We start from the raw sequence: 9,123 nt of genomic DNA on the forward strand, positions 1-9,123 counted from the left end.
TTTGCAGATTAACACTGGAGTGATGAATGATCAGATGGTCATGTACAGGTAGAGATATTGGTGTGCAAAAGAGCAGAAAAGTAAATAAATAAAAACAGTATGGGGATGAGGTAGGTGAGAAAGGGTGGGCTATTTACCAATAGACTATGTACAGCTGCAGCGATCGGTTAGCTGCTCAGATAGCTGATGTTTGAAGTTGGTGAGGGAGATAAAAGTCTCCAACTTCAGCGATTTTTGCAATTCGTTCCAGTCACAGGCAGCAGAGTACTGGAACGAAAGGCGGCCAAATGAGGTGTTGGCTTTAGGGATGATCAGTGAGATACACCTGCTGGAGCGCGTGCTACGGATGGGTGTTGCCATCGTGACCAGTGAGCTGAGATAAGGCGGAGCTTTACCTAGCATGGACTTGTAGATGACCTGGAGCCAGTGGGTCTGGCGACGAATATGTAGCGAGGGCCAGCCGACTAGAGCATACAAGTCGCAGTGGTGGGTGGTATAAGGTGCTTTAGTGACGAAACGGATGGCACTGTGATAGACTGCATCCAGTTTGCTGAGTAGAGTGTTGGAAGCCATTTTGTAGATGACATCGCCGAAGTCGAGGATCGGTAGGATAGTCAGTTTTACTAGGGTAAGCTTGGCGGCGTGAGTGAAGGAGGCTTTGTTGCGGAATAGAAAGCTGACTCTTGATTTGATTTTCGATTGGAGATGTTTGATATGAGTCTGGAAGGAGAGTTTGCAGTCTAGCCAGACACCTAGGTACTTATAGACGTCCACATATTCTAGGTCGGAACCATCCAGGGTGGTGATGCTAGTCGGGCATGCGGGTGCAGGCAGCGACCGGTTGAAAAGCATGCATTTGGTTTTACTAGCGTTTAAGAGCAGTTGGAGGCCACGGAAGGAGTGTTGTATGGCATTGAAGCTTGTTTGGAGGTTAGATAGCACAGTGTCCAAAGACGGGCCGAAGGTATATAGAATGGTGTCGTCTGCGTAGAGGTGGATCAGGGAATCGCCCGCAGCAAGAGCAACATCATTGATATACACAGAGAAAAGAGTCAGCCCGAGAATTGAACCCTGTGGCACCCCCATAGAGACTGCCCGTCTTTGGCTGCTAGGACCATGCCCCAGGACTACCTGACATGATGACTCCTTGCTGTCCCCAGTCCACCTGGCCATGCTGCTGTTCCAGTTTCAACTGACCTGAGCCCTAGGACCATGCCCCAGGACTACCTGACATGATGACTCCTTGCTGTCCCCAGTCCACCTGGCCATGCTGCTGCTCCAGTTTCAACTTCCACCTGACTGTGCTGCTGCTCCAGTTTCAACTGTTCTGCCTTATTATTATTCGACCATGCTGGTCATTTATGAACATTTGAACATCTTGGCCATGTTCTGTTATAATCTCCACCCGGCACAGCCAGAAGAGGACTGGCCACCCCACATAGCCTGGGGTTTTAGGCTGGGTTTCTGTACAGCACTTTGAGATATCAGCTGATGTACGAAGGGCTATATAAATAAATTTGATTTGATTTGATGTCAGTTCCAGTGACATTTTACTACTCCATGTGAGTAAAGAACAACGGAGGCTGGTGGGAGGAGATATAGGAGGACAGGCTTATTGTAATGGCTGGAATGGAGTTAATGGAAAGGAATACAACATGCGGTTTCCAAATGTTTGATACCGTTCCATTGATTCCATTCCAGCCATTACAGTAAGCTCGTCTTCCTATTGCTCTTTCCATCTCCTCTGGTTCAAGAACAACTTAATCTCACTGCCAAATGCTCATGTATGAATTGCAACAGCCTGATAAACACTCTCATTTTCCCAATCGCAAAACTACAGACATTTGTCATACATGAAAGCGTGACAGGTTAGGTTCAGGCATGCTCATGAGTGGGTAGGTTTAACTAAAATCTAGAGAATCTACAGTGATTTGGCAATAGATATATACTAAAAGGAAGAGGAGTGTCTTTTTCCCCGTAATTATTTACACACAGAAGGGGTTAGCACATGATTTGTCTCCCGCAGATGGAGATGAAAGGTCTTGGAAGCAAAAGACTGTGACAATTAGACATAGAAAGTAGGGAGAAGAGAACAAGCAAAAGGGATGCTTTGGAGGCATAGAAAGTTGACATAGGATTAGTAGTAGAAATGTTCTGATTTTGATTTGAATGCTTTGGTGCCTTGATATTGTTTACATTTCTTTGCGGGGCCCCATAAATGCCAGCATGTATCAAGACAGTGGGTGTTCACTCAAGTAGATTACTGTTGAATGTTTCCTTGCAGCCTCATTATGCGATATGTAATGTATAAACAGCATTGATTATGATTGGCAACGGTGAATGAAACCACTCATGACCTCAGAGGTGCTTTCAACTTTGACCCGAGAAAGGCACAAATATCTATTCAACATAAATGAGTAAGCAAGGGCTTGGCAGATCCAGTGGGATCTGTTTGGATTATGTGTCCATGAATCCGCTGCACATTGACAAAATACAATTAATGTTGGCTAGTTGGTTCAGGAGACTGCTGCCAATGAGAGAGTGGGAGTTCCAAAAGCACAAATACTACTCCGGCAAAGGATTACCACATTTGTTGTTACATTGAGTGATCAAACAGCAATCTTGGAAAGGAAAAGATTAAAACAAATAAAATGCAAATCTTATCTTTCCCAAATATACATTTGTTAATCAAAATAACCAATTCAAAAACCGATGGGATGGATTTTCCATTGGATGGACCTAGCTGGAGCCCAAAGGTAGTGGTCTAGGGGAGTGGACTAAGCCACCGAGAAACAGATGGAGGCACCAGATGGAATCGGTGTATTGACTCCACATTCAATGGGAGGGTCAGCTATTGGTGATACTGCTGTACCTAACGGCGATCCCTTGCAGTGATGGCAGAGAAAGAGAGAGAATCAGGGAGTATCACAACAGTGGAAGCAGCATCTCACAATAATGTGAAAGGTTTTGTCATCTCAAAATAACCTACAGACACTACCTTAATGGTTCCCCAGGCTGTCTATACCTCTCCAATGGCTCTGGGGTACAGACAGAAAAGAGTCATGTTTCCAGAGCTGGATCAGAAGAATAGACACAAAATAATCCAATAGCCCATAGTTTTATTAAGTGCCACCAGCAGCAGGCTGCAATGCCTCGTTGCTAATTCAAGTCCACATTTGTTCCCTCACCTCTCATATACAGTAGTGGGAATTCAACCATCCCTATCAGTTATGAAGACATGCTATAGAATCCCCCTGAATAAAAGGCAATCATTCAATAAACTCGAAATAGGAAGCGAGAGCACGGACATCAACATGCAAAATGCAGATTTGGTTGAGATGGGAATACTTGAGAGTAAATAAGCAGCTAAATTGAGTGGGAGTTGATTTATCCACAAGTGATGACATGCCACTCAATCACACAGGCTCACTGTGCTGCTGTGGCTGCTCTTCTTCGTGGAGCAAGGCAATTCCCATTGTGACATTTCACTGGAACAGAGCCCTGTGTAATGGCATGTTTACGATGAAAGCTGGGGGGGGGGGGTGACATGTTTGGTCCCACCATTTATGTACAAGATATGAAGCAATTAATTCCTCCCTCAAAATAACAACTGGTGTCATGAAACAGCCTCCTAATCAAGGCATAAAGATACATTCCAAATGGAGGAAAGCTTCCTTGCCACAGGTCAGAACGCTAATACAACACAGTAGTGATGGGCAGATTCCGAAGCCACAGCTCTGAGCATATTGTAAACATAATGCACGCAGGCTTCCTCTGTTCAGTTTGAATAAAGGATGGTCATGAAGGGAGCACACTCCAGTCGAGAATTTTGTTGCATTATGCATTACGTTCTTCATAGCACATTTCAGGATTGTACAGTATCCCTATGCATAACTGTTCTACACTATTATCAAAACACGATTTAACTGTGCATAAAGATGTGATGGTTTAAAGGTCTCTCTCACAATCTCCATATGCTCAGCTTTATTTGCAGACCACTGGGCTCTGCGTTGGAAATCAGCAACGCTCTGGTCTGGAGCATAACATTTTGGGGTAGAAATGTGCAGAGAAGCGAGTCAGAGGACATGCAGTGAGGTTATTTTACCATTTGTTTTCAGTTCATTACTGAAAGTCAATGCATATTCAACACATCCTGCACATTCAACCAGAGCTGAACCCTGCTGAGCTGTACTGTGTCGGCTTGGTTATCTACCATAGTTGCTGGAGCTGTGCACGTGAAAATAAAATACTGAGTCATCACAGTACAGTTCCGGTCGGCACAACAGTTTGAAAGTTGTTTAATGGTAATCTCAATTACAAAGGGATACTGTAGCAGGTGTCACGTGTGACACACACGTGATCCAAAAACCTCAATGCAATGCAGCAAGTATAGTTGAGTAGGAGATGGTGGGTACCCTACTTGATTAAGCTCATTTCAGCAAGGCTGCTTATAAAACCGTCTTGATCAGAAGACTGAAATCTGTTCACGTATTTCTGCCAGTCATGCAGAGAGCAGTGGAAGGTTGCTAGGGATCTGTGGGCCTGTTCTACTGCTGCCATTGAGAAGTGAAACAATACAACTGAAAATGGAATTTCTAGAGCCTATCTCAGAATATTCTGGCCCGATTGGAGCCGCTTCAAGACCCCCGCTTTAGGGTGATGAGACAGTACTGAATGTGGCGACATCAGACAATCAACCGCATGGAGTCCCCTGCAGACAGTCAGCCAAGAGTGTGTGTGGGGTGGGGCGGGGGGGGGGGGGGGGGGGGGCTTAGCTCGGAACACACACAAATTCATGACAGGCACTCTTATACAGTCTCTCCAAAAGGGCACCTTGTGAAACTGCCTGTCGCAGAATGATCATAAAAGTGCATTATGGGGGGAAGTTTAGTTTCCCATGGGGTTTGAAAGGAAAAGGCTCTAGAGCAGCATAATCAATATTTTCATTATTGTGACAACTTTCTCATTAGGAATATATAAATGACTGCACAAATTGTAGAACTGAGTTGAATACAAGTTTTAGTATTTCTCATTCCACTTTTTGACCACCACTGAATTAAAGCCGCAAAGACACTGGAGACAATAACCTTTCAGGTTTAGTTCTGTCAAGCACTTCTAACCACCACCTAGGCTTAAGCTCAGCAGGCTAACAGGCTTGTAATGCGAAGACTACCTGGGTTTGAACCCTGCTCAGTCACATGGGCCCTCACATCTTCTCCACTCTGACTCTCAACCGTGGATTGCACGAATGAAAGTAGAGAGTATGGTGAAAGTATACAGACAATACAAGATCTGACACAGAACAAACATTAAGAAATGTCTTCATCTTTGCACTCAGGATATACTGTTTCTTTCTGGTCAAAGTGGAATTCCTGAAATAAAAATTCTAACACACCCTAGTGGTTTTGTCTAGACATATCAATACTTAATAACGGAAAATGCAATCTCTCTTTTAGTGAAATCTTTACCCCATTTTATTTATTTGCTCACTAGAGTGCTGACCAGACAACCGCTAGGTTTGTTCTAGAAGCCACTTTACCTTCTGTTTGTATCTTTGTGGACGGGGAGCAGCAGTCGTCTCTCTCATAGCCTTGACGGGTACAGCGATGTGCTAAGAGTGTTGTGGGAAATTGGGAAGTAGCAGCTCCAATGGGATGGGAGATGGATGAAGTATGGATGAATGTACCTTTTATTGGTAGTCATTCATCCAAAGCTACATACAAAGCTCTACCATGTCTCCTAAATTACAAATGTATTAAATCAATTTATACAGTATGTTCTCATTTTAACTGATCCTTTTACATTACATACAGAATAATCAGAATTATGGCAAATCTAGTATTAATACAGCGATGTAAAGAACAGCTGCTTATTAAGAACTGTAATGGCAATTGATTTCCTGATGGAAGTTGACTAATACATTCTTATTACTGGCTTAAAAATACCTCCTGTTCCATTGTTTAATGATAGAAAATATTAATAAAATGTGTAAACAATTCTAACCTAATCCAGATTTCCTTCTATTTTCAAAGCAGACACAGGTTTTGGGTCAGGATATTGCACGGGGCTGTCATCCTGTCACCATGCTATTAACTCTGAGAGATAATGTTATCCATAACAAACAGTACATAACCATGCAGGCCACAGGTGAGGGAGGGGGCTACAGGCTCAGATACAAACAGTTCGCAAAGTTGTTTTCCCTCGTTGATCTCTTAATCACACAATTATAAGTGACATGCATGCTGTTAATAATTAACCTTGGCTGTCATAACGGCCCCCAGATAATCAGGACAACAAGGCCATCAGGAACACCAACACTCCACATGAAGTTGAACAATTACTCAGGAGAGGAAAATGAAAGTCGAAAAATATTGTTTTGTTGATCAAACACGTTCTAAAAAACAACTTGTCGGACTATACGGAACACACATCTATAATAAACCATCACAAAAAAAACAGTACGAATTGTTACCACATATTTTCTTCATAAATACCAGATAAATAACACATGAAACAGATCTACAAAGAAAAACATTCTGGCCACCACCATATGAATCCTGCTCTTTTCTCACTGGCACCTACACTTATCTTACATTGAAATCCTGGACATTAAGTGAGTGAGATAATACGGGGCAGAGAGAAAAAGAGAGAGATGGAGAGAGAGAAACAGTACCACAGTAAAGTGAAAGGGGGAAACGTAATGGATTCAGGTAGAGCGTTCTTTGGAGAGGAATGGTTGAACAAAACCTGGGGTGACTAAGGCCAAGTGAATGGAGGGAAGATTGGTGGCAAAAGGAAAAGACAAGAGGGTACAGGTAATTAAAGTCCCCGGCAGCCACGGTGGACACCTGCTGTTCCTTCCCAGAGGCCCCTTTTGTTACACGGATTCCACTTTGATCCCACTGCAGCTCCAGTAAACATGACTGCCAGATGAGACATATGACAGGCGGCAGGAGCGCATCTGAATGAGACAGCCCAGGGGAGAGGACAAGTGAGGAGCTCGCTCCAGGAACAGGGTTGCTATCCTTTCCAAGTTGTTGTGAAATGAAGCTTTGCCATGGGGCTAAGCTAGAGCTGCCTCCAAGCAGCACAGTTTATTACAGTTTGCAAACAGTCATAAGCTGTACTCATTTCACTGCCTTCTGTGTCCTGTAACTGCATCATACGGGTAATCGATTTGAGTTCTGACGCGATGCAATCTGGTTCTCAATCCCGACATTGTGTTTAGGGGATAATCTCACAGTGATTTGTGTAGGAGAAGAAACTCAGGAGCTGAAAAATACATGTAGTTCTGCGGAGGTAGAATAAAGTTTAGCAGTACACTGAAGACAAGTAAGGGTCTATTGGGGCTGGTTTATAGTGGTAACAATACATATAGCAAACATGGGAGAAAGCAAACTCCAGAGGTGAAGTTCAGCTGTTTCTATGACCACATGCTCACAGAGTCTTGGAGGAAGTGGCACAGACAGGGGATAAGTGACCTTTCTGAATGTGTGATTGGAAAAGCCTGTCTGTTCAGCATTAATCATGGAGATGGCTGCAGATTAATTAACTTGGAGACATGGGGTTGTATTAGGAAGAGGAAAATCCCGGCATAAACCCACATCTTTGATCACATAACGAACTGACAGTCCTGATCTGATCCTCTCCTTGCTGGCCCAATTCAGCTAACTCCTCGAAATTGAAGAGTCTGTTGACACTGTCCCTGTGCTTCCAGACTTGTTTTCTATGCAAAGGTGTTGGACCTGGGGCTCTGGCCAGGCCAGCTGGACAGGTCAGCCTGGAAAGGACAAGTCGTTAGATTTTGTTATGACTTGGACTGCGTGTTGGAGGTGGCCGTGTGTCTGGGACCGTGTTGTGCTGTGCAGCTGCCATGGTAATTCTCTGGAGCTGGGAAGCTAGCCTGGCAACCGAGAAGAACCTTTAACCTTGCTGGCGCTTCTTAGAAGGGCCTACCGATTATGACTTGGTAATCTGTAGTGAGGAATAACCAGTGACAGAGGTCTTTCCAGGCTTAACCCCAGCAGAGTGTGAGGATAGGTGGGATACTCCGCCAGTGGCCACAAAGCACCCCGAGATATGACTGTGATCTGGTAGGCTGAAATAAAGGATATAATGTAGACTATTCCCGTTTCCCCTTTATCTATGTTCAGTCTGAAAGCCCTGCCAAAATACTGCAGAGTACTAGTGCTTTGTCAAATACTTATTTCAGGTTGCACACACACACATACACAACAGACAAGTTATTATTCCATGCCGAAGACAAGATCAACATGTAGGAGTGTGTCAAACATTTACAGTACACGCTAAGATCTAACAAAATGAAGTAGGAGCCTAACTCGTGTTAGATAATTCACTACATGACATTTACTTCAGTGATAATACCCGAGAAGCTGGCATTTGGAGGACATATTGGCACGGGTGTTCTTAGGCCCAAGAGGAAGTCGAGGGCCAGCAAACCATGCCAATATATCCACCAAACACCGGCTTCGAAGGCATTATCACTTTGAAACAGCAGGTTACCAACATATTCAAATAACGATTGACATATTTTCCATAAAAATGTTATTTTGATGAATTTATTCATACTATTTCATCCTTCCACAAGATATAGTCCTGACAAAAATCTAGGGTTGCTACCCAAGCCGGCTGGTTGTTCATTCTATCGGTTCGGTTGCTCGAGACACGACCCACTTGTTCAGTCTTTTTGTTCTGTATCTATGGATGCGACCCAGTTGTTCGTTTTAAATGTTCCATTGTCATACTGTCTGGCAACGTTCCTATCCCTTACTTGCTAGCTAGCCAACTACAGCTAATTTACAGTCAAGTCAAAAAGTGCAGCAAGAATAACCCCAAAGTAGCTGCATTTGCATTTGTTTAAGCAGTTTTCTAATGACATTTATTTGGATATATCCATAACAATGAGCTAATGAGGTGCGATTTCCCCTGTCATAGAAAATGGGCTCACCTCGTCAGGACACTGTTGTTCAAAGGAGCTAGCCAACAACACAGCTAACACAATCACTTCAAACTGAAGCTGGAAAGACTGCAAACCAGCTGTCCTTCGTTAGGTTATTCCTTTTTTCTGTTGACATTCCTTTGTATATACAGTTGAAATCGGAA

Source organism: Oncorhynchus kisutch, linkage group LG8 (assembly GCF_002021735.2).
Source record: "Oncorhynchus kisutch isolate 150728-3 linkage group LG8, Okis_V2, whole genome shotgun sequence".
In the NCBI taxonomy this organism is placed as follows: Eukaryota; Metazoa; Chordata; class Actinopteri; order Salmoniformes; family Salmonidae; genus Oncorhynchus; species Oncorhynchus kisutch.